Consider the following 24807-nt stretch of genomic DNA (forward strand, 5'->3'; position numbering starts at 1 on the left):
TTAGGCTTTGGTATTCATTTTTATAAACATATATTTATTAAAAAAAAAAAAAAAAATCAGCGAGAGAGAAGCCTGGGCCCGACCCGAACGTAATGATTGACATTTTAGGCCCGACCCGATCTGAATTTCGGGCTCGGGCTCGGGCTAAAGATCTTACCTCTACTTGTGAGTAGTCGCCGATACCGATACCACTATTTTAATGCAGTATCGGCGTCTCTGACGATACCAGTATCGGTATCGGAACAACACTAATCAAAATGATGAAAATTTAAGCATAGATGCTATTTGTTTGATATCACGAGTTCCATTTGTTCAATCTGTGTTCCACTCCATAGTATAGCAAAGAGCACATTCCTTTTACTTAGATAAAGCTAGACGAGATATTCCATAGTCCATCATTCAGATGGGGTCATAAAGTACAAGCATGAAAACGTCACATACACAGTTACACACATGGAAAGCTTAAGAGGCAGAAAGTCTGAAGGGTCCATATGTCCCCTTGCTTTAAAATTATCTTCTTATTTTATGTTAAAAAAGATTCTGCATGGGATCTAAATGCTACTTTGCTTTATAGACTGCATATTTAGATCCTTCCTTCTTGTCCTGTCACTTGATGATGATATGCTATACAATCATTAACCACTTCACTATAAGTCGATCATTACACAAATTCATTAATTACAGTAGGTAAGCCACACTTCATTTCAAGGTAAAAATTATGTGCGTTAGTTGAAGCAGCCGTCCAACATTTTCAGACAAAAACAAAATGAGTCTTGAAATGATCTGTCTTATTCGTTGCAGCTATTGCCTTTAGTTTGCTCTCTTTTATCCCACCCTCCAAATCTCTTGAGGAGTTCCCGCTGTTTACTTCTTAGAACCACACTCACATGGTGTTGATAATTTATAAATTTGAGAAGGAAAAAGTAAAGCAAAATGGCATGGTGATGAAAGAATGGGAAATACTGAAGTTCAAGGAGGGGAAAGGGTGGGGAGACGTTTTAAGTTTAAAAGCGTAACATGAATGGAAACATAAGAAGCTCTGTGAATGAAGAAAAATAAAAAGTCACGGAATGTAAAAGAAGAAATTGAAATATGCGTTGAAAAGGTGTGTGCATGCGTGTGCGTGTACCTGTCAGCCCTGTGGCGCTCCTCCTCTGGCCGTCTGCTCGCCACTACATCAAGGGCTTTGCATTAATTAGCATACCATTACACTTTGGGCATGCTGCATTTGTATGTTGGCCATTAAATGCCAGTGTGTGCTCATTTATTGATGTGTGTGTCTGCGTTTGTTTCCGTATTTGACTGTGTTTAAATTTGGGACTTGTCTTTGACCTGGTTATCGGATCAACCGGTTTCACTGCCTGTGACATTACCCAATACAATACTGTGAGTCCAACTGGCAGAAAAAAAAGCTAACCAGGCTAAAATTATCCATAACAGTGATTGACTGTTTACTTGTTGTCACTCACCAGTCACAAACTTGAATTACTCTTCCTCCAAATTTCAAGGATTGGATTAATAATGCAAGAAAGTTAATGATTTTAAATGATGTCCAACACATAAATGATTTTATGTCGATCATTAAAGCAGTTTTACACTTTTGAGACATCAGAGAAACATGCTGTTGCTCTCTGCTACATTCTCACACTTGGTTTTATGGCTGAAATAAAAACGGCATGATGGTCGAAGATTAAAAAAAACAAAAAAAAACACCTTTCTCAGGAAGAGCACTAGTTATTTTATGACATAATTAATATTTTGCAGTAGATTTTGGTTGCACCCCTGGTTTTCACAAAGTCTCTGCTAACTCATTTTTATTTTACTGTAACATTTTAATCGTATAAGTGATTAAGGACCAAACCTGTGCTATTATTTATACCCACGTTTATTAGGTGTGGCCAAAATCTTACTCTTCAGTTATATTACAAAAGCCTGTGCTGTGTATGATTATTATGGGTAAGAAGGATGACATCAAGAGGTGATTGTCATTTGATTGATACCCTTATAACTGCTGTCCAATGCTGTTATTTTCCCATTGCAGCACTCTAAGAAATTGCTGTAAAAATACGGGGAATTTTCAACAGTAGTGCACCGTTTTTCATTAATACAGTTGAATACTGTAAATTCTGACGTCATGGAGGAACAAATACAGAAAGCTGCTGTAAAATAATACGGTACAAAGCCGTTCCCTTTCTTTTCTTTTTTTTTACAGTAGGCCACTGCAATTGTACGGTATAGTAAGTATTGTCTAAAGTAAAATGCCCGTGTATGGTTGCCGCACCCCCTCTCGTCCGGGCCGGCTGCATTCGAGCACTCCTCTGAATGGGCGACACAAGCTATCAATTCATCAATAAACATTTGAAACAAAAAATCTTCTTACCGCAAGAAATCGAGGAGGAGGGGAGGAGAGGGCAGAAGAGAGAGGAAAAAAAATGTCAACCTGGGGGTAATTTGAACCAGGGACTTGCAGCTTATAGAACAAGTACATTAACCACTATACTATTTGCTCAGTTTGGTTCAGCAGTGCAAAAGTTTTACTTGGAGTTTACACAAGTGTCAGCCAAACCGAGATTTTAAGATTTGTCATTGCACTTTGGCATTGCAAATGTAAAGAATAACTGATTGCTTTGAATTCATTTGGACAGAATGTTTACTGATAAAGGCTACCTTTGTCACTATCCCATGGAGGTCTCAGAGAAATTGGGCATTCGTTTAGTCTGCAGAGACAGTGCGGGGGTGGGTGGTTTTTGGTGAGAAATTAGCATTATAACATGGCACAGTCAGTGCCATCCTGCCCTTATGGCTCATTCATCCATCCATCCATCCATCCATCCATTTTCTCGACCACTTATTCATCACAAGGGTCGCGGGCCTTATGGCTCATTAAGAAGGTAAATATTATCTTCCAAAAGTCAATACAATGCGTTTTTGTGTTGGATTAACATTTTATTGGCTGTTTTATGTAAAACATGCAACAATCTATGGAGGACCAAAACTGCTAAAATCCGAAATAAATGAGATTATATATATATATATATATATATATATTATATATATATAATAATAATAATAATATAATAAATAAATGGCTAAAAGTGAAAATAAAACTAAATATTAAAAAAATATAATTTGAAAATTATATCTAAAAAAATAAATATAAATGGAAATAAATCCGTTTTTATTTTCACGTTTAGTCATTTATTTATTAATTTAATCATTTATTTATCTATTTATTTATCCATCCATCCATCCATCCATCCATTTTCTCGACCACTTATTCATCACAAGGGTCGCGGGCCTTATGGCTCATTAAGAAGGTAAATATTATCTTCCAAAAGTCAATACAATGCGTTTTTGTGTTGGATTAACATTTTATTGGCTGTTTTATGTAAAACATGCAACAATCTATGGAGGACCAAAACTGCTAAAATCCGAAATAAATGAGATTATATATATATATATATATATATATATATATATATATATATATATATATATAATATTATTATATATTATAATATAATAATAATAATAATATAATAAATAAATGGCTAAAAGTGAAAATAAAACTAAATATTAAAAAAATATAATTTGAAAATTATATCTAAAAAAATAAATATAAATGGAAATAAATCCGTTTTTATTTTCACGTTTAGTCATTTATTTATTAATTTAATCATTTATTTATCTATTTATTTATCCATCCATCCATCCATTTTCTTGACAGCTTATTCCTCACAAGGGTCGCGGGGGGTGCTGGCACCTATCTCAGCTGGCTCTGGGCAGTAGGCGGGGGACACCCTGGATTGGTTGCCAGTCAATCGCAGGGCACTGTATTTATTTATCTATTTATCCATCCATCCATCCATTTTCTTGACCGCTTATTCCTCACAAGGGTCGCGGGGGCTGCTGGCGCCTATCTCAGCTGGCTCTGGGCAGTAGGCGGGGGACACCCTGGACTGGTTGCCAACCAATCGCAGGGCACACAGAGACGAACAACCATCCACACTCACACGCACACCTAGGGACAATTCGGAGCGCCCAATTAACCTGCCATGCATGTCTTTGGAATGTGGGAGGAGACCGGAGTACCCGGAGAAGATTATCTATTTATTTATTCAATTATTTATTTATTTAGCCATTTATTTATTTATGTAGTCATTTATTTATCTATTTATTTTGTCATTTATTTATTTATTCATTTATCTAGTCATTTATTTAGTTAGAATTTTGGGCCATACTGTCAAGTCGAAATGTTATTCAAATGAGGGGGCGGTCCTAAGCGTGTCTTGGGTTGGACTGCACCGTTGCAAACTGCCCAGTCGCTTTGGTGCTTTCTATGGGCTAAGTGCTCATAGTGTTTGACACTGGCTGGGTTACTGATGAGCAGTCGTCGCTCCAACAATCATTTTTAACAGACATCTGGTATGTATGTCTTATGCCTACCTACCTGTTTCAGTTTAATTATATTATTGCTTTAAATCTTTTTCCTGTATGTTTTGTTTAGGAGAGACTGACAGTTAGCCACGGAACCGGCTCTGAGACACTGCTGCTTTGCTTTTATTGTTCTTAATTTCAATTTGTGGTGTTTATTGCAACGCCCCAGTCATTGTGATTGTAGTCACCTGGCCATACCCAGCACAAGGTGAGTGTAGCATCGTCAACACCCCCCCAACCATTGTGATTGGAGTCACCTGGTCATACCCAGCACAAACTGAGTGTAAGCATTGCCAACACCCAATATTGTCTGTCCTCTGAACTTCATTTTTTTGGGACTCTCGTGCCTGTTTTTATTTTATTTTTACTTAAATTAACCTAGTTATTAAAGTTGTTTTCTTCTATTGCAGGACTGTGAGGTCAGGTGGTGATTCTGGTGCGGGGGCCCTACTAGTTTGCTGTGCAGTGTGGTTTGAGCCCCCCATTTGTGTGCTATTGGAGCGTGGTGTCTTTGTTTTTAAGGGTCCCCCTCCAATCAGGGCCCCACTACGTTTTTTTTTACTCTGGGCTCCAGTCCTGTAATTTTAACTCGTGAATCTTTTTACACTGTGGGTCTTAAATTTGTCTAAATAAAGAATTTCCGTAAATCTATTTGAACCATACTTCGTGCTTCTGTGTGTAACGAACTTAAGCGCCTCGTCTTGCCACACCTATCTTATGTCCACCCTTTTGCTCAAGTGTACCATTTTGTCCACCTCCCCAGTGACCACTCCATGTGCAATGGGTATTGCTCAACCATCATCGATTACGTGTCCTGGCAAGTAACATCCTGGCTCGAGGAAGAAGCCAATCAGGAATGACCTTTTATTTAATAAGCAATGGGTTAAAGATGTTGTGCATGCATATTCAGCATTATTTGTTGTTGAGTTTCAAGTAAAGGCAATGTAACACAAGTTTCGCTATAAAATAAATGTTGTGAAACATGAGTTGCTCACTGTTATGCTTTTCTAAAAGTAGTATGTTGTGGAAAAAAGGTCGGAGACCCCTGGGTTATAGCATAATACTGTAATTTGTACTTTTGTACACAGCACAGTACTGTATTATTTTTATGGTAAATCCACTGTAGAATTACAGTGTGATACTGGTGATTCTAGCTGACAGTAGTTTACCATAAATTAACGGTAATTCTGTTAGCGTGTAAAAAAACAGTAATATGCAAATGAAGGGTTGACATCTGCATATATTTGTATAATACTGCAATTTAAATTTTTAACAGCACAGTACTGTATTAGTATTTTTTTACGGCAATCAACTGTTGTTTTAGATCATAGTAGTACACTGTAAAATGACAGCATGCTGCCGGCACTTTTTGCTGCCAGTAGTTTACTGTAAATTAATACTTAAATTTTTTTTACTGTGAGACCTCAGTCATTTGATGTACTCTGCTATAGTGTTGTTCCGATAATGGTATCGGTAGAGGTGCCGATACTGCATTAAAACAGTGGTATCGGTATCGGTGACTACTCACAAGTTACATGCCGATACCATTAATTCCAACAGGATTTTGGAGGCAGCATCTTGTGTCTTGGCTGGTGCACGACATTCACTGGTATGTGACATGTTCACTGCATGCTGATCTAAGATATCCTATTGGCCCTTGAATGCTCTGAACCAATGGCAGGACAGCTTTTTCATGTTGAGGAAAAAAAACCTTAAGTATCGGTTTGGTATCGGTATCGGCCGATACTGCAAAGCTAGGTATCGGTATCGGTATCGGGAGCCAAAAAACGGTATCGGAACAACACTACTCTGCTATAGAGATATGTTATATGATTCCACTTACAAGTTCTGTCCACAGTAGCCTCTGGGTCAGGTGGTTTTAGATCAATGAGCCCCACGTTGTAGTCCAATCCAATCCAAGTTATAATGAGATGGTAATTAATAAATTAAGCACAACTTATTAAAATTAAGCTTTAAGTTAGGGGAATGCTTTAAGAAACTTAAACTATCCATCCATCCATCCATCCATCCATTTTGACTGATTATTCCTCACAAGGGTAGCGGAGGGTGCTGGAGCCTATCTCAGCTGGCTATGGGCAGTAGGAGGGGTACGCCCTGGACTGGTTGCCAGCCAATCGCAGGAAACTAAAACTAATTACTTTCAAATACCGGTAACAGTTAAGTTAACTTGAGCAAAACTAATCCTAATACAACCCTGACATGTCTCGTTTTATTCAAAATAATGGAGCACGTTTGATTCTGATGATGGCTTTCTGTCAGATAAGATTGTGCATGATGGTTATGGTAACTGTAACTCACTTCATTTTGAATATCGAAAACAGTCTTTATCCCCTCTTTGCCATAAGAGAATTATTTTTGACAAAACCATTTGTGTTTCCTTCAAACGTACTACCAGTGCAAACTATGGTAGAAACAGACCAGACTGAGTGGCAGCTGTCAGCTGTGAGTCCAATGAATTAGCCAACAGTGCTTTATGCTCACTGCACATTTTGCTCATCTGTGCATTGTTCACACAAAATTTCAGAGTGCAAAATTTGCTGATAATACAGTACTTGCACTGCTAGTTGAAACATTCACTTTACAATCTTAGTATGTCAACTGTGTAACTTATACTTTGGGTTCATGTTGTGTCAAAACATACACAATGAAATGTGAATTGAAAACATTGAAGTATTCATCAATAATACAGTACCACAATGGGGTCCAAAGGCAAAAATGAAGTAATCAAAGTATAGAGTGTCTTTTAGATTGAAAATTATGCTTCAAAAATTTATTATTAAGAAATAATATCTGATTTATAGTTAATGAGCCAGGCTGATGTGTTTTGAATTTATTCTTATTAAAAAGAATGACAAATTCTAATTGATGTATTTAAATATTCAGCCCAATCAAACATGACAATGTGTTAGACAAAAGTATTGAATTGCCTGCAGGTGAATAGAGCCTCGTACTAAAGAGTAGTTATTGATTAAGTCTTAGCCTTTAAATGAGTTGTTGTAATAACGTTCATCTTAATGTGATCTGGGATACAGCAGCCCCTTTCCCTCTGCATCAGCATCTCAGTGAACTCACTCTGCTAATTTTATTTGATCGGGAGTGTTGAAGGTTGCGCATCTAATAAGAAAAGAAGAAGAAGAAAACAACTTTAATCTGTGTACTGTAACCCTAACCAGTCAATGAAAGGCATAATCAGATGAAGGTCAAGGAGGTGAATTCAGGATATTAATCTTATAAATTTGCTTTTCTGTGTGATTGACCCTGTCCCAAGTTGAACCATATTTACATCCACGTCTTTCATAACCTGAAGGAGAAAAACAAATGATTAGTTTTCATTCTTTGTTTACTGGAATTACAGTTATGCAATAACCATAACCAAGATATAAACAAGTTTGCCATTAAAAATAATACTGTACTTTAGCCTTAATATCCATTAGCTATGCTTTCTACTAAGAGGCTTTACGTGTGTTAGACATATACAGAAAGTCAACAGACACTATGTTCATAATTTCCCCCTTTTTAGTCTTGCTTTGAATCTAGCCTATGTTGATCTTTTTTCCTATTAATACATTATGTCACAGGGGTTAAATACCACCTGAAGGAACAATAGAATCGAAAGTGAAACGCAATTAGCAAATCAATAGCTGTTTAAAGCTACTGGATTCTAGGGAGGTTAAACATCATCATTCTCCAAGTGAGATTGGCAGTATTGTTTCTATCTTCTTTGCACAACTGTCCCAACGTTTCTCTCTTCTTCTTCTTCTTCTTCTTCTTCTTCTTCTTCTTCTTCTTCTTTTTTTTTTCTCTCTAGCTAATTAGCAACACAATTCAACCATCCATTCAAATGCACTGCAGTGGAAAATGGAACATTGATTTTGTTTGTATCAGGGCACTTTTTAAAATATCAAGATGGGTAAAAGTGCTGCAATTATTCAAGCAAACAGTAGAATAATTATGGATAAACATTTGAATGCTTAGTCAAGTCAAGCCATCTTAATTTATATAGCACATTTCACAATGTGCTTCATGTACAACACCTTAAAAGCATTTACAAACAGCTGAAGAGGCAAGGCAAAGAGAACAAAGAGTGCACATTGATGACATTTAAATGCATTTACAAACAAACAAAAAAAAGTAAAAATATTCCATTTTAAAATCAAGGGAAATAAATGGAAAGTAGATTCGCTTGTATTATGGTTTTAAGGTGGCTCTAATGTTATCTACAAAGGCTAAATATTTTGGGGCTATACTTACTCTCCACATTCCATGTCAGTGATAAACACGAAAAAGTGTGGCTCCAACTTTCTTAAACAGTGTAAAGGGACTTTTGACTCCAGTCAGCGACTCAAAGCAAAGTAATGGGACGACACTGTTGTCAATGGTCTTGGTTTGACCTAAAAAGCCGATGGGATATTGGCCTCAGGCGCTGGTCCTTGACGATGCCACAGGGCGCATGTTACAGTGACACCTCATTCATCTCTACTACTTTACAGCCACCTGAGTCCACCCTAACAAGGAGCTTGGGGAACCAGGACTGGATCGAACTGGGATGTAAGGAATGTAAAAGAGGCAGAGGTGAAGGAGAGATAAAGTTCAAGAAAGGGCAACTTAGAAAGGGAGAAAGTGATTAAGAGATGGGGTCAAATGTAAAAAGGAGTTTGACAAAAGGGAGATGATGTAATAGGGGAAATAAAATTGTAACATAATTAAACACGTGCATGCATGCACACAGACACACACGCATGCACAGTGTGGATAAAGCTGTAATAAAATAATGCGAATCTGTGAGCAGCTCTGATTATGTTTGACTTTAACAAAGAGTTGCAGATAGTGTAAAGCAGTTGTCGCTCAATAGTGCGAGATTTTCACTCAGCCTTCAACGGAGCGAAGGAACTTGGCATGGGGATGATTTTATGGAAACCTCCGTGGCGCAAACCTGCTTGGTCACAGACATCTTTTTGGAAATAGCCAGCTTAGATTTCCTTGGTTGTATGATTTCATACTTGATTTCATACTTGACTCGGCAGACCCACGTTTTGATACAAGGTACATCATTTAAATGTTGTTCTTTATAGAGGTGATTACCTTTTTCTTTTGTCTACAGATGCTACAAAAAATACAGAATTCTAAATGATAGTGTGTGACAAAACACCTGAAAACCTGCATTACAGTCTTCCCTCGCTATAACGCGGTTCACTTTTCGCGGTCTCGCTGTATCGCAGATTTTTTTTAAAGTGCAATTTTGCATATTTTTTTACAGTAATATACCCATTTTATAAAATTTATGAAGGTTTGAACATTGTCAAAGTTTGAACAAGAGAGAAATGTGAAAACATGTAAATGCCTCAATGAGAAAAGTGTATCAATTGTGCGGTTGGGGATTTTAGAGCCTTAAAACATTTATAAGAGTTGTAAAACATAAAGCTAACTACTTCGCGGATTTCATTTATTGCGGGTATTTTTTGGAACCTAACCCCAGCGGAAAACGAGGGAACACTGTATACTTAATTATCTACAGTGTATATTGCATATTATATAGCATTAGCAACCCAAATAGGCCTATAGTATTTACCGTATTTTCCGCACTATAAGGCGCACCTAAAAGCCTTAAATTTTTTGAAAAGCTGACCATGCACCTTATAATCCAGTGCGCCTTATATATGGATCAATACTGAGCCGCAACAGGTCTCGCTGTCAAGACGCTATTGGTGACCCTGCACGATCGGTGACGCGCATGCGCAGAAGATCCCGCCATCTTGGATCGCTAGCTAATACTAATACTTTGCCTCAGAGAAAATAATAAAACAGCTGTTTATTCATTTTGGGAGTGAATGGAGTTGTCAGAAAGCTGGTTTGTAATCTATTAATAAAGTTTGACTGACCTATCTGACTGGTTTGTTGACGTTCCCTTTAGCGCAGCACCATCTAATGGATGCATAACGAACCCCCAGCCTCTACTGTAGCGCCTTATATATGGAAAACGTTTTAAAATATGTCATTCATTGAAGGTGCGCCTTATAATGCGGTGCGCCTTATAGTACGGAAAATATGGTACCTAAAATAGATTCCAATATAAATTAGCAACAATACTCATTAACTGCTAAACCTACAGTATGAAAACAATTATTTTTGTTGGAAAAATAGTTAAGTTTTGCTTATGCATGTACAGTATCCTATGTGGTATCTGCCAAGGGAGATATTGTTTGTATTAAGTAGGCTGTACCTAGTCATTATAATACAGCTGCAGTGCAAGAAGTGTTTAATGTTACATTTTTGTGAACTCTAGCATAGAGTTTGGAGGTTTGGAATATTATCCATGCATTTTCTATCACACTAATCTAATAATAATCATGCAACATTATGAAATTGCTTTTAATGATTTCTTTTAATTGTAACCAAAGTAGACCTTTGTGGGAAACTATTGAATTGAACATTGTAGTCCCCCCCCTTGCAACTACCATTGATGATTTTGTTACTTTGCATGTTTTATTATGAATTTAACTGTGTTATGTGTAAGAAGAATAACCATTACTCCCACAAGGGGTGATGGCTAATGGGAATCCTCATAAATAAACAAATAATTCCTTGTCAGGGTCATAGGGAACTGGAGTCTATCCTAGCTGACGCTTGTCAAAAAGTGAAGTGCTCCCTGGCTGCACTGGTCATCAGTCAAGAACAAGGTGCATTCACACTTTCACTAAATGGGGACCGAAATCTGTCATGGCGCAGAAGACATAAGATGTAGATACAATCTTCTCCACAAAATAGAAGTCGAGAAAATTCTGGACGCAGTATGGGTAACGTATGTGAAAGTGCAGCGTGTCAAAGTACAGATGAATAACAACCCAAAACTCACTATGAAAGCTGGAGCTGTAGTAACATAGTCCAGTTAGGGAATAACATAACAGTTTAAAATGACATTTGGAAATAAGAAAAAAAAAAATCTGTCTGTGTGGCTGTTTCAGGGAAAAGTACTGTACTGCACTGTGTAGCTCAACTAGCTAGTGAGTCAGTTAGGATCTTGAGTACGCACACAACTCAAGTATAATTCACCACAAATAATGAAATCGACTAAAGCTCGTGGCATTTGGCCTTGCCTTTATTGGTTGAATCAAGCAGGGATGCATCATAAGCCTCAAGATTCCAGTCTACACAAACACTTCACTTTTCGAAGCATTCAGTAAATACCTTGACCCTTTCACTTTGCCTTTAAAAACACTTCAAGAAAGTCTACCAAATTACACTTGACAAAGGTCTTCACTCCCTTGTGGCTGTTCATTACTGTCTTGAATGTGTAGTATGTTGTGTAGCTAAAATATGAGAAGTGAAAGACCACATGAAGATGGGTCCAGGTGGTGAAGAGTAGAGGAGAAAATTGAATGAGGAGCTAAGAAGGCTTTGTCTGAGAGAAAGCTGGCTGGGGTCAGAGGTGAGCCAGGTGAACGGAGTGATGTGAACATTAATGTGATACACTGTGTACCCCCCAAAGGTGGAAGCTAGGTAATGTGGATGATGGAAGTTGAACCTCTCCCCACCTTATTTACAATGATCACACGGCACAAAACACAATGTTATAACCCAAGCGGTGATTTAGGATTACGCTGGGAGGGCATTTGCAAGACCCCTCTAATGTACAGGGATTAGCTGTGATTTAGAAGGTGGTAGTTAGGCTCAAGCAGGTTTCTGCAATAGTTTAATTCATGGGCAAGGAGAGGCTTAAATGAGATTGTGGCGTGTGGTCGATTAAGCTCATTTGGATTTATTTATTTATTTTTTTAAAGAGGGCAGCCTGCATCGCACCCCTCTTTTCCTGCAATCAGATCCTGTAGGAAAATGGGAATTAGGAAAAGAGGTTCCTGCTGTGGTGCCCAGTTGTATTACAGTGTGTGTGAAGACTTGCATGTGTATGAGGTGTCAGAAAAGTTCCAAGAACCGCAATTGAATGGACTCGGGATTCAACAGACATAAAATAGTGTTTAGGCCGCTCAAAACGCCCCTTTCTAGAAGTTGGCACAATTGGCCCCAGTTTGCCACACTGCCAGTAAATGGAGCGGTAGTGCAATCAACAGACAGAATTTACAGTAGACTAGATAATGGATGGATAGATAGAGCAGGCAAAAAACACATCTATGTGGCAGCCATGTTTCATCCAGGAAGAGGTGATGAGAAACACAGGCACAGACAAGTTTAAGGACTTACGTGACCATTGAAGAGTTTGTGAGAGGGGCACGTGATTGGCTTCAATGGAGATGACGCGGGGAGCATCAAAATGTTTGTCACTTTCTCCAACTAAACCTTTATTTTTGACAAATTTTACATGAAAGTAGTTGTTTGGGTAGTTGTTTCTATTTTTGTCTAAATACCACCTGTCGGTATTTATATTTGAACTCTTAAATTGTAATCATAATAATAATAATTATAATGGTTCATAAATAAATAAATAAAAGTAAACAACAGCACATTGGTACATAATTAAAGCAGCAAAACATATCTAATATTGGGCAAAAAATACAAGATATTACATACTGTTATACTGTTCGGGTTTGCATTGATTCTTCACTCAAGAGATTTAACTGCAGGCGACCTGGACACTATTCTACTGGCTGCTGTTGAAAATAGTTTTCTTATTTAATAGTTGATACACTTGCCGTGGATTTAATGCAATTTTTAAATGTGATGGGGGTGGGTTTGCATAATCGTGTGTGTACTATTTATGTCATTGATCAACTAGTCATCACATCACAGTCACATTGACCGGCTATATCAGATATGTTAGCCAGAAAATGTTTGCGTTGGCAGATATTCAATTCCCATTTGATTTTTTTATCCACCCATGCTCAAGACATGAGGAAAAGGGATGTATGATAATTGTCACATGAACCGTAGTTCCAATGAATGTTGTACCAGAAAATCCATTCTGTTCTTCTTTGGTAGCGCGTACAGGTCTGACCAAGTGAAAACAGTCTAGCTAATCAACAAACAACATATGAAGCAAAATCTTTCTCAAATATATAGCCTACCATTTTGTTTAATTCCCTCCTTATTTTACGTTTCCTTTGAGATCAGTCTCTCTTGTTCTCCAGCTAGTGTGTCTATGAGTGTCCTGCTTAACCGTCATTTGCATGGGTCTGTTCTCAATGGAAGCGTTGGGGGCATGTGCTGGTGTTACACAATCTGCAGTCCAGAGCCGATACTCTTCTCTTCTGTCCTCTAATCTCTCAGTCTCTGTTTACTTCTGTGCTCTGATTTGGTCGTCAGCAGGTTGCGGTGACCAGCAGAGCAGAGAAATTGCCTGTTAGCTGGGGGGTCGATTCTTCATCGGGGTCTTGTAAATTGCTTTGTATTGACACCCTGTCAGTAGCAGTGGTCCTCACACTAACCCCACGATTGGCCCTGGGGTCAGGTGACTCTCCCCAACACCAACCAAACCTCAGCTGCCCTGATCTGTGGAATTAAAAAGTTACACCCTGTCCAAGGTTTAGAGGCAAAGTTTAGTGATTTAAGTGCGTATTATGGTCGTGTCAAGATTCATCACCATGAACTTGAATTTGTTTTTATGCCAGTGGGGGCGGAGCGAATGTGGCTAACAATTCACGTCGACATCATTGATGTAAGATGTTTGACAGCTCTCGTCCTTTCTTCCTGTTGTTGTGGGAGGCATTTTATTCAAATCCATCATATTAGGATGACAACTGTGGTAGTATACAAGAGATCGCAGACCTGTCAAAGCTTGAGATAGATGTGATCATATAGTGTAGCGATTGTGATAGAATGCAAACATTTTGTGACAGTTTTGGTGCAATATGTCATTATTGAGATTGTGCTGGGAGATTTCTGTATTTGTGTACGCCTTTACAACTATTGCCACTTTTGTTACAGCACGACCATTGAAGGGAAGTGAATGAAACCGGAATAATAATGGTAGAAAATCACAGAGTGTCTACAATATTTGGGAGCAACATGGAAGATTACTGTTTTCCCTTCTCACTTGTCAAATTATCTCCAAGACCAGATAATGATGATACTTCTGATGATTTCTCATGGAGAACCATACGGGAATATATTATTGCTGTATTAAGGAACAGTTGTTGAGATTATGTGGATAAACACTTTTTATCTACTTTTAATTGTTGCATTACTTTTAGTCTGCATCCCCAAAAGTATCTTTTGTCCTGCTTTTTCATTCCGTTAATTGTGTTCAATTCAGTGGCTTGGCCCAATGGAATAAGACGGTTAATGTTTGATCTCTATTAATAGTAAATGGACTGGTTGATCCTAATTTGACATGAAAAGAAAACAGTGAATCGGCATTGAAAAATAACTATCAGGTTTTATTTATTTATTTATTTTAATTTGTATTTTTTATTGATTACCTAAATGGTTAATCCGGGTACATAGTTTTCCCAGGGATATGATCTGTGCGGGTTAAAAAGCCATTTTTCATCGGAATAATGAGAAGTTATGTGGGTGGTAGACGGGCTCTGCCAACGCATCACTTCAGCGCTGACCTTTTCCCAATAGACACTGGTACAAATCCTCCCACTACACTTTTGTGTGGCTGTTAAACTGCTATAGAACACAGTTCACACATTAAAGTGTGTGTGTGTGTGTGTCTCTTCCTTGTTTATGAGAGTGTGGTGAGAGTGCAAGTTTGAGAGTGTGTGCATTTAGGAACCTGAAGGAGGAGATATGGACAAAATGTTGTAAAAAGACACCAAATACAAAGGCGTAAATAGATCTGCAACATACACACATACTATGTATAATATATATATATATATATATATATATATATATATATATATATATATATATATATATATATATATATATATATATAATAAAGAAAACAATGCTTTTTGTATCAACAGGTATCAAATTCATGTTTTTTCCACACTAAACAGGCGCAAATTAGTCTACACTCGAACTTGTGTGAAGTGTGAGTGCCAAAGATGATGAGAAATTCTTGATAACCTAATGAGTCACACATAGAGTCTTGTACATTATAGTGGTAGGATCAGCGTTTTTACTTTAAAGAGAAGTTGTCCCGTGGTGCCCAAGCCAACATCTCTGGAGAGCCCATAAGGGGTGAGAAAAATATTTCCCTCAGTAGTGTACAAAGTGGTGCTATTATTCATGTGGAGTGTTGAAATATACCTCCCGTGGAGTGTACTCTCAAAGGGGCTCGGCTGGAGTCGAGTCAATTTTCAGCCTTGTATGGAAACGGGAGGCTGCTGAGAGGTTCTGTGATGACAATGGCAGGCAAGTGTTGAATGTTAAACCTCCCTTAACAGCATGCAGGTACAAACAAATGCAAATGTGTAGTTACACTTAACAAGCATGTTCGCTGTTTCACTGCTGCAACAAAGTTTTGATTTTTGGAGCTTCCACAATGCATGTAATGATACAGCTACATTGTTTTTAGTGACAGTTGTGCACAATGTAAGTACTATACAGAAAAACATGACAAATATGATTTAATAATCACATTTGCTGACCACTAATAGTGCACATTTAGTACGTTATTTTACTAAGCAGGCGCCCGTGTACTCAGCAGGAAAACAGGTGCATCTCATTTCTGTGCCAGGGCACGTGTTTGTCAATTTGGTAGGCCATGCTACGCCTCACTGAGCATTCTGGTGGATGGAGCTGTTGTGCCTCCAGCACAACTGGCAATTTGAAGGTAAGCTGTAGACTAGAAGTTAGACTTGCAAAAACCAGGTCTAAGTGGTGGCTCAGGTGTGACTTTGTTGGGTTTGATCGAAGCACATGCAGACAGATTTGAGGCTCAAATTGTTGTTTGTAGATGAATATCATTAATTAGTAACAATACTGAGAGGTGTAAATGTTCGCATAATTTTGCAAAATGTTATTAGATTAAATTTGCGAATGTATTTCAGTTATTTAGAATACCACCTCACCCGGATGTTGTTTCGCTGGGCGGATGTTATGTAGCGCGCACCGCTCCGTTCAGTATGGAAGTAGAGATGAGAGCGGGAGGAGAAATGAGCGAGAGCAACGCGATCGACAAGAAGAAATAAAATTGCAGTAAAAACATTCTACAATGGGTCAAAGGCGCACACAGTAAATAATTTCTGTATTTATACAGCATTATATTAAACTGTTGTAATTTGAAACGCTAATTTATTTAGTAAAAGTTAATTCGTTTACACACTGTATTTAAGCTAGCCAGATCAAACTTAGCTATTGACACATTAGCATATGCTGTATCTACTGTAAACACAAGGTTTACACTACAAAAGATATTGTCTTTATTTCATAAAAGAGCTTTAATTTCATATTTGGTTAATACTAACAGCGTTTGCTATCATTGTGTCCACAAGAGGAATGTATATGTTGCTAAATATTTGGCATCGAATTGTATATTTGACTATTGTAACAGCATGTGTCGGCTCTCGGGCCAGGCCGGAGCCGGAAAGGCTGGCCGCAGCGTCACCTGTTCCAACACCTGTTGGCAGGCTGATGCATCAGGTCCACCTTTGGCGTTGTGAGTTGGAAGTAAAAGCAAGTCAGAACAAAAACAGGCAGGAGTCCAAAGTCAAGCTGAACAAAAAGCGGCTTTATTGGCAAAAGCACACTGAGACCATTCAATTTGCGCAAATGGAAAAAATCTGACAATCTCAGGAAATGCAACAGTTTATAAAGCATCACCCATGGTACAACCTCTTTTCCTGATTGGATATCAAACCTGCCTGCCCACTTCACGCTTAGATCTTATTGGCAAGGGAAAGCCTCGGCCAAACCCACTTATTATGAGATGCAGTTTACTGAATGCTAATAGTATCTGCTTTCGACCACTAGGGGGTAGTGCGAGCTTAGTTTTGTGACTTCTACTGGTATCCAATTGTTATAAAGTGGTCAGCAGATTATACGTCTCCCCCCCATTCTTGAGACCAGAAGTAGTAACAGGTTTTTACTGGTATCAAAAGGACTTATTCATACATAAAAAAATAAGGCGACCTATCATTTACATTGTATGATCTAATAAATTTGCTAAAACTAACCTTTTGCAGACATCAAAGTAATGAGATCCTTGCTCTGAGCATCTTCCCGTCAGCTGACAGTTGTAAACTTTCAGGATATCATTTCGTTTATTAGCCCTCAAGCGTGAAGGAGCAGTTTTTCCTAATAGTTGATAGCAGTAAACTTGCAAGTTTTTGTCACCTTTACCGTTCTTTTACAAACATAGAGACGCCTGGCAGCTGTGGATCGCTTCACACTGGTTCTAAATGATTGAGCATATGTGATCTCTTGTATTTTCAGCTGGCACCTTAGAGTTACAAAATTAAGTAAAATAAATGATTATAGGGTAACAAATACATGATTCCCTTTGTGACAAGTCAGGATACACACTGGCATTTAATTTCCTTAAGCTATTTAAACACAAGTAGCAATCATAAAGTTGTTTAGCATAAAAAGGGTTTCACTTGAACATTTGGCCTAGAATAGGTCAATAGTTCAAGAGACAGCACCAAAAGTCAGATCCCACACATGTAACAGCATTTATTACATTTTGTACTTTATTGCAATTATTGATATAATTTTCATTTTATTCCTTTTAGTTTTCACGGTGTGGCGTGGTGTTCAATGACTGTGTGTCTAAAACTGTTGGGAAGAATAAAACACACAAAACATCAGTATGAAGCATGGATGATTGACCAGGGTGTAGCTACAAGAGAATAAGCAGTAGAGAGGATGGATAGCTAGCTAGATGAATGAATGGACATATAATAATATAATTAAAGCCAGTGTTTTAAGTGGGTCGGAACGCACTGGTACGGAGCTCCGGCACTTCTAAAAATTTCACTTGGGCGTGCAGGTAGCTCTCAATGTGCAAATAACGTACTAACAGTGTCCCGGTACGCTCGACAATGCATATTTGTATCCCCAAAAGCTTACATATAGTATGGAAGAACTGCGCTCATCACATTAACATGCGCACGCATACTCCAGAACTTTTACAGATCTCTGCTTTGTGGGGGAAGCACGCTTACGTCATTCAAGTCGGCCGCTGTAAACGTGATGCTCGCGAACCCGAATGCGTGTGTTGAACCATAGTTCTTGAGTTAAGAAAATGAAATAAAAACGCTACCATTCTGTCCCAGCTCAAAGCTTCAAAAAAACTACGGTCAGACGGTGGATTCGCAGGCTGATACAGCACGGACGTAAAAATAAATGGCTGCTCATGCTGTAGCGAGAAGTCAAGGCTGCGGCGGCCATCTTGCATTGCCAAACCTACTGACCTACTGTAAGTTGAACACATCATTGACTTTTCCGCTGTGTACTTTACACATTATTTTCTTCCTTTATAAGGAAAATACCACTGTGTGTGGCGTACGGTTGTACCAATAAGTATAAAATAAGTGTGGGAGAAGCTCTCAATGCAGATTTCATCAGTAAGAATGTGAATATAAATTTTCTCAGTATTTTTCAGAGTGCTACTCAGATTGGTCTGCATCATCAGAACCAGTGATCAGAAACATCAACAGCGAAATGGAAAGCAAAGCACTTAAGAAAAAAAAAGCAATCGCTGTGAAATGTAAACTTAACTTCTGAAAGTCCTGACTCACAATACTGAGATAATACTCTGAATGGTTGACGATGAAGTTCTTCCTTTGGTCTCATTATCCCATACAGGAATCCTGGAGTAAAACACCCACTTAGAAGTGTTTTCTGTAAATATATATATATATATATATATATATTAGAGGTGTCAGTCGATTAAAATTTTTAATCGTAATTAATCGCATGACTTCAATAATTAACTGACGATTAATCACATATTAATCGCAAATTTTATATCTCAATTTATATCTAAATTTACAATAAAATGTAAAATTTATTCCCCCTAGTTTAAATATGGTTTTGTTTTTTAGTCATTGATAGAGTAATTTAATAACAATTCAATAAAAAAAAGTAAAAAAATGTATGTATATATATATATATATATATATATATATATATATATATATATATATATATATATATATATATATATATATATATAAATTCAATTCAATGTATATTAATCGCACTATTTTTTTTCGACCGCACTTGAGCCTTGAACGTAACCGCGGATGGTTACATTGAAGGCTGTGCAGGTCAGTAATTAGATCAATGCACGGCATTGCCTGCGCCTGTTGTTCCAAAATGAGCGGAGTAACTCCAGTTGGTGTGCTCGGTGGTAAATTTCGCTTTTAAAAAACACCCCGACGGGACTTTAGATAAAACAAAAATAATTTGTGTTTAATTAATAATTTGCTGAATTGCACCCAATTGATATGATGCTGTTACGTTTTGAGCAATACACGCATCCATGCAATTGCGTACATGCATTTAATCAATGTTTGCAAATGACATTCAGATCATAAAATGCGTTAATGTCAAAATATTACGGTATTTTGTATTTATTTTATATTAGGCGAATATGCAAGTAATTTAGCTGATTAATCGTGATTAATCAAAATTAAAATGGGGATTAAACTGATTAAAAATTTTCATCAAATAATTAAAATAAAAAAAAAATACAGCAAATTGTTTAAGCAATTCTATAATAGCTCTATTCTGAACCAATTACATGAAAAACACTTTTTGTTAAATGTTTTTTGTAAAACTGTATGAAAACTATATGTTCTCACATGAACGGAAGGGTCAACTTTTAGTTGACTTACAGAAGTCAGAATAAAAATAAAAAAATGACATTGAGGCATCCATACAAAAACTTCCCTTGTAACTATAGGCCTTTTCTTTTCTGTATCATCAAACACATACTTTTGTGTTCCAAATGAAACATTAACATGCTGTCATTATGTGGAATGACATGAACAAAAATCCAATATGTCTACTTCCCCTGAATAGGTTTCCCTTTTGCAACTGCATAATTGAAGATGCCTTTTCACAAGGTAATATGCTGTCAACATAAAGTGGATGTTTATTAACTGACAGACTGTTTTATTGTTGTTGTTGTTTTCATTTGACACTTGCAACCAGCACAAAGTTAGCTGGAATAGGCTACCCTGATGACTACAAGTGATGTGAAAATAGATGGTTGTGTAAATATTTGTTAGAGCTTCAACATGTGGTCATTAATTATGACAGTTAACAATGTGGCAGCATAGTATTATTTCTTTTCATTGAAAGACATTGAGCGGTGTCCCTTGTGTTTTGGATCACGTTTCACAAAAAAGCTTTGCTTTTCAATTATTGATAAACTCAACTGGGGTAGTAGGCATTCGTTGAAATTAAAATAAAAGCAACTTTGTCGTCTCACGGATAATGAAGTAGTGCTAGATAAGTGCACTGGAAATACACTGAAGTTGTACTACATAAGTAGATTTGAAATATAATTACATTTTGCTTGATAACTACACTGGAAATTAAAAACGTTGGAGTCGCACTGTAATTACTGAAATCAGTCTGATATTTTTCATGCTGAACCCCGAGTGAACTCACTGACATGGTCCACAATTCCAGAAATATAGTTTTGAAAGAAATTGCATACTAATCTGAAACTGTCCTTATACAGCACAAGATGAGGTCCTTCTTTGAACAATTTTGTTTGAAATGTGTACAACCAGGTGGAAAACATTGCCATTTCCTCTATCATGTCAATCAGTGTATGTTAACAAAAACAATTTACTGTAACCCCGGGTTTTGTCGTAAACGTAAATAGGACGTAGCAGGGGTGGGGCGGGAACAGATTTTAGAGAGTTGAAGTTAAATGTGGTTGCACAAGTGTACACATCCACTTATATCTGGGATTGTGGCAGTGTTCAGAATTAACCACTCACATTCAATCCATTGTTATTTAAATAAAAAAATAATTATATAGGCAAAAGCTCTCTTAGTCTATGTCTTAAAGGCAGGTGCACTCAGAAGGAAATGCCTTTGTGCATGTGGGGGTGTGGGGGGGTGTTTTACTCTAAAGAAAGCTACAAAATAGCTGCTGCGCACTCTGCACTCCTCAAAAAGAGCACACAAGAGATGACATGTAAAAGGGAATTATTTTTCCTACACAGTCCCCAGCTAGGTGAAAGTCGAAAGGCACGGCATAGTCTGAAAGGCTTGTTAATAAAAATACTCTGGCTTGAAATGTGAAAATGTCAAACAAACAGCTGAATACCTAACTGACCGGCATCTTGATTTATATAACCAATTTTAAAAGCCGTGGCCTGGACTGTAGCACATTTCAAAACATTTCCCTTTAAATATAGCCTAAGTGGAATGTGGATTTTTTTTGTGATCAACAATCTTTTTCTGGTGGTATTTGATGAGCAATCTGACAAATTTTTAGCGGCATAGCGCACCACACAGCCCCCAGGAATGCTGTATTTCGTCATTAGACATTTACTTGACCATAATGGTGCAAATCCACTGTTCATAATAGAACATGTATACTGTACATAAACCCACATTTGATAATGCAGGCATTGGTAATTATTAAAAAAAAAAAAAAACACACTACAAGTTATACAAAGCATCTCTGGGCCAGGTCCATTGCTCTCAAGAAGTTTATAGGTTCCTGATTCCATCCATCCCTTCTGTTTTTTTCTCTTCGGCTAGCTAACTGGTAAACAACCTGAGTGGGCCGAATGGAGGAAGGGGCAGAGGCCAAGGCAAGACAAAACTGATCCAAGAACAGTCCCTGCCAATGTAACTGCACGGTGAGCAGGATGGAAGCTGCGGATGCAAATAGAGAGATTATATTTGTTTGACATGTATCCCTTCCCATCTGATTGCCATCCTGGAGAGTTAACTATGACAATCTGCTCCGAGAGGAGTGTCACTAGCTGAGAAAGGAAAACAAAGGAACTGCTTCAGTTTTGGAGGGATTTAGAAAGAAATATGGATTTCTCAAAATGATCAACTGCAATAAGAGGACACACAATGACCTCCATGTCATTAAAAACTGCATTGAACTGTTTCATTAAATGTCTTTTATATCATCTCAGTCTATTTGTATTTTTTAAAAATTGTATAAAAGCACAATTACTGAAAAATATATATATTTAGCAAAAGGTCATGCTATTGAATTATTTTGTTGTTTAATTGTTACTTTGATAGTGTCTTGACTGTTTGCTGTCATTTATTTTGTGTTGATTGTTTTTTTCAATGTTGATTAGAGGCAGATCATATATATATATATATATATATATATATATATATATATATATATATATATATATATATATATATATATATATATATATATATATATACATATCAGATCCATCCACAGATCCATATGTGCTTTTACATGGTTTCTGTTTACAAGTCAAGCCTTAGTTGCAGTGAGAATCCAATCTTCAACTACACAGACAGACAGTTTAGTGTATGCTTTAGTTTGCTGAGTGAAAAAGTAAACTCAATCAATAGTCGACATAAGTCACTGTATAGACTTATTCTGTATAGGAACTTATTTTTCTGCTTGACTCTTTTATTCCCCGATGTATTTTATGAGGTGTGGCGGCTCCAATTGCCTAGAGACTTTCTGTGTTCTGACAGTATCTGAATGGAGACAACACCGAGGTCATGTCAACGCTGCAAACATGACCGTGGGTGCATCCACCCACTGAGATTGTGGGAAGACAAGGTCAGTGCATTCAGGCTGGATGTAGAATAGAAGCAAATTAGACCGAATAGCCGAGTGTAACCTCTCAGACTCTGGGACCTTGAGAACCTAATCAATACTTGGAATTGACATCGCGATCCCTAAAGTGTCTACAGGCATCACATGGTTAAGGGTTGAATCAGAAAGTATTGAAAGTGACAGTTTGGTGTCTGCAAGTATGAACAGTTTTAAATATTTGTTATGTATGAGATGTGAAGAGCGAAATGAATATTATTTGATTATATGCCTGAAGGAGTGTGAACAATACTCAAACTAACAGAGTGCAGCTATGAGTGCTTAAGCTTCTGAGCCAACTTGTATATGCTAAATGTTATCCAGTCTGAAATATAGCACAGTCATACTTACATTAGTTGTCTTTTAGATTCGGCATCTATTTACATCTAGTGCTATTTTTTTTAAATAGTAATCCAGAAAGCTTTTCTTATGGGGAACATTACATTCAAACAAATCCAAATTAAATGTGCAACTAACAGCCCACAGACTTGAACATTTCAACATGCAAATCACTAACAAAGCATCCTATTGTATAGCGTTGCTGGATGGTTCATGTGTGATGTGCAGATGGACACTTGGACAAAGCAGGTGGGGTGCCAGACGGACAGACTGCATGTCCGCGATGTCTTGTCACAGTCCCTTATGGGACACAACACTAACGTATCCCAGCCCCATGCTCCATGCTTTAAAAACACATTAAGAAGGAGTGTTTTGGGGAGCTGAAAGAGGCGATCACTGCCATCTGCGGTGGAGATGACATAAAGTTATTTTGTGTTTGTGTGTGTTCACCCACTTGTGAACTGTGTCTGGGTAAAGGTTGATTCCCACCACCCACCCCCGAGGGCAGGGCTCGAGTTGGACAAATATTTTATTTTGGGACTGGCCCCTCATAATGAAAAAGAGCGCAACAAAAGAGCAATTTTGAAAAAACAAAACAAAAAAACTTCAGCACAAGTGTATGTGCAATGTTTTGTTTTTTTCATGCTCTTCAGCTCATGTCTGCACTCCGAAATTCCAGTTATGTATATGCTGGAATTAGTTGGCTTGCTAAAGGACAAGCATACCAAACGACATAAAGTATGATGTAGATTACAGTACATCTGATTGAGCGTGAACCTTCACTTGAGGGTTTCAAGCATTTTCCTTTTGGTGAGGTTTTAAAAATGCTTGCTATTCTATAGCGTCAGGACAAGAAAAGAATGCCCGTTTCGCTTCTCTCTCCCTAGTTATTACTTCAAACAGACTGTAAAAGAGGGCAAGGTTATTTTACAATTTATTCAGTGGTAAATTGAAAACATAATAATAATAATAATAAAAAGCCTCAATTAAAAATAAAATAAAATAAAATAAAATAATAATAATAATAATAATTATAATAATAATAATAATAATAATAATAATAATAATAATAATAATAATAATAATAATAATAATAATAATAATAATAATAATAATAAACATTTGTACCTACCTGGAAAAAAATGTGCCACAACCTAACCCAACAACACACTACAATGCAGGAGCAACACAATAATTAGTTGGAGTTGTCTTATTTCATTGAATTCGAACTATTCAATTTCAGAATTGGTTTATTACAGCAACAGTTACATACATTATACCTAAAAATACACAAAATGAACAACATGCAGGTATACAATGAGAGGAATAAAGAATCTAATTACAAACGCATGTAGCACTTTTCCAAA

At 37.3% G+C, this 24807-nt stretch overlaps 1 long non-coding RNA gene across 1 annotated transcript; it reads left to right on the plus strand.

The window, feature by feature from the left end:
- Positions 1-4331: 4331 nt before the first annotated feature.
- LOC144013501 (uncharacterized) lies at positions 4332-4959 on the plus strand. The gene is made up of 3 exons (XR_013282266.1): positions 4332-4425; positions 4508-4720; positions 4848-4959. It is a non-coding gene; the product is annotated as an uncharacterized LOC144013501 (long non-coding RNA).
- The last annotated feature ends 19848 nt before the right edge of the window (positions 4960-24807 follow it).

This window comes from Festucalex cinctus, chromosome 2, assembly GCF_051991245.1.
Source record: "Festucalex cinctus isolate MCC-2025b chromosome 2, RoL_Fcin_1.0, whole genome shotgun sequence".
Classification (NCBI taxonomy): Eukaryota; Metazoa; Chordata; class Actinopteri; order Syngnathiformes; family Syngnathidae; genus Festucalex; species Festucalex cinctus.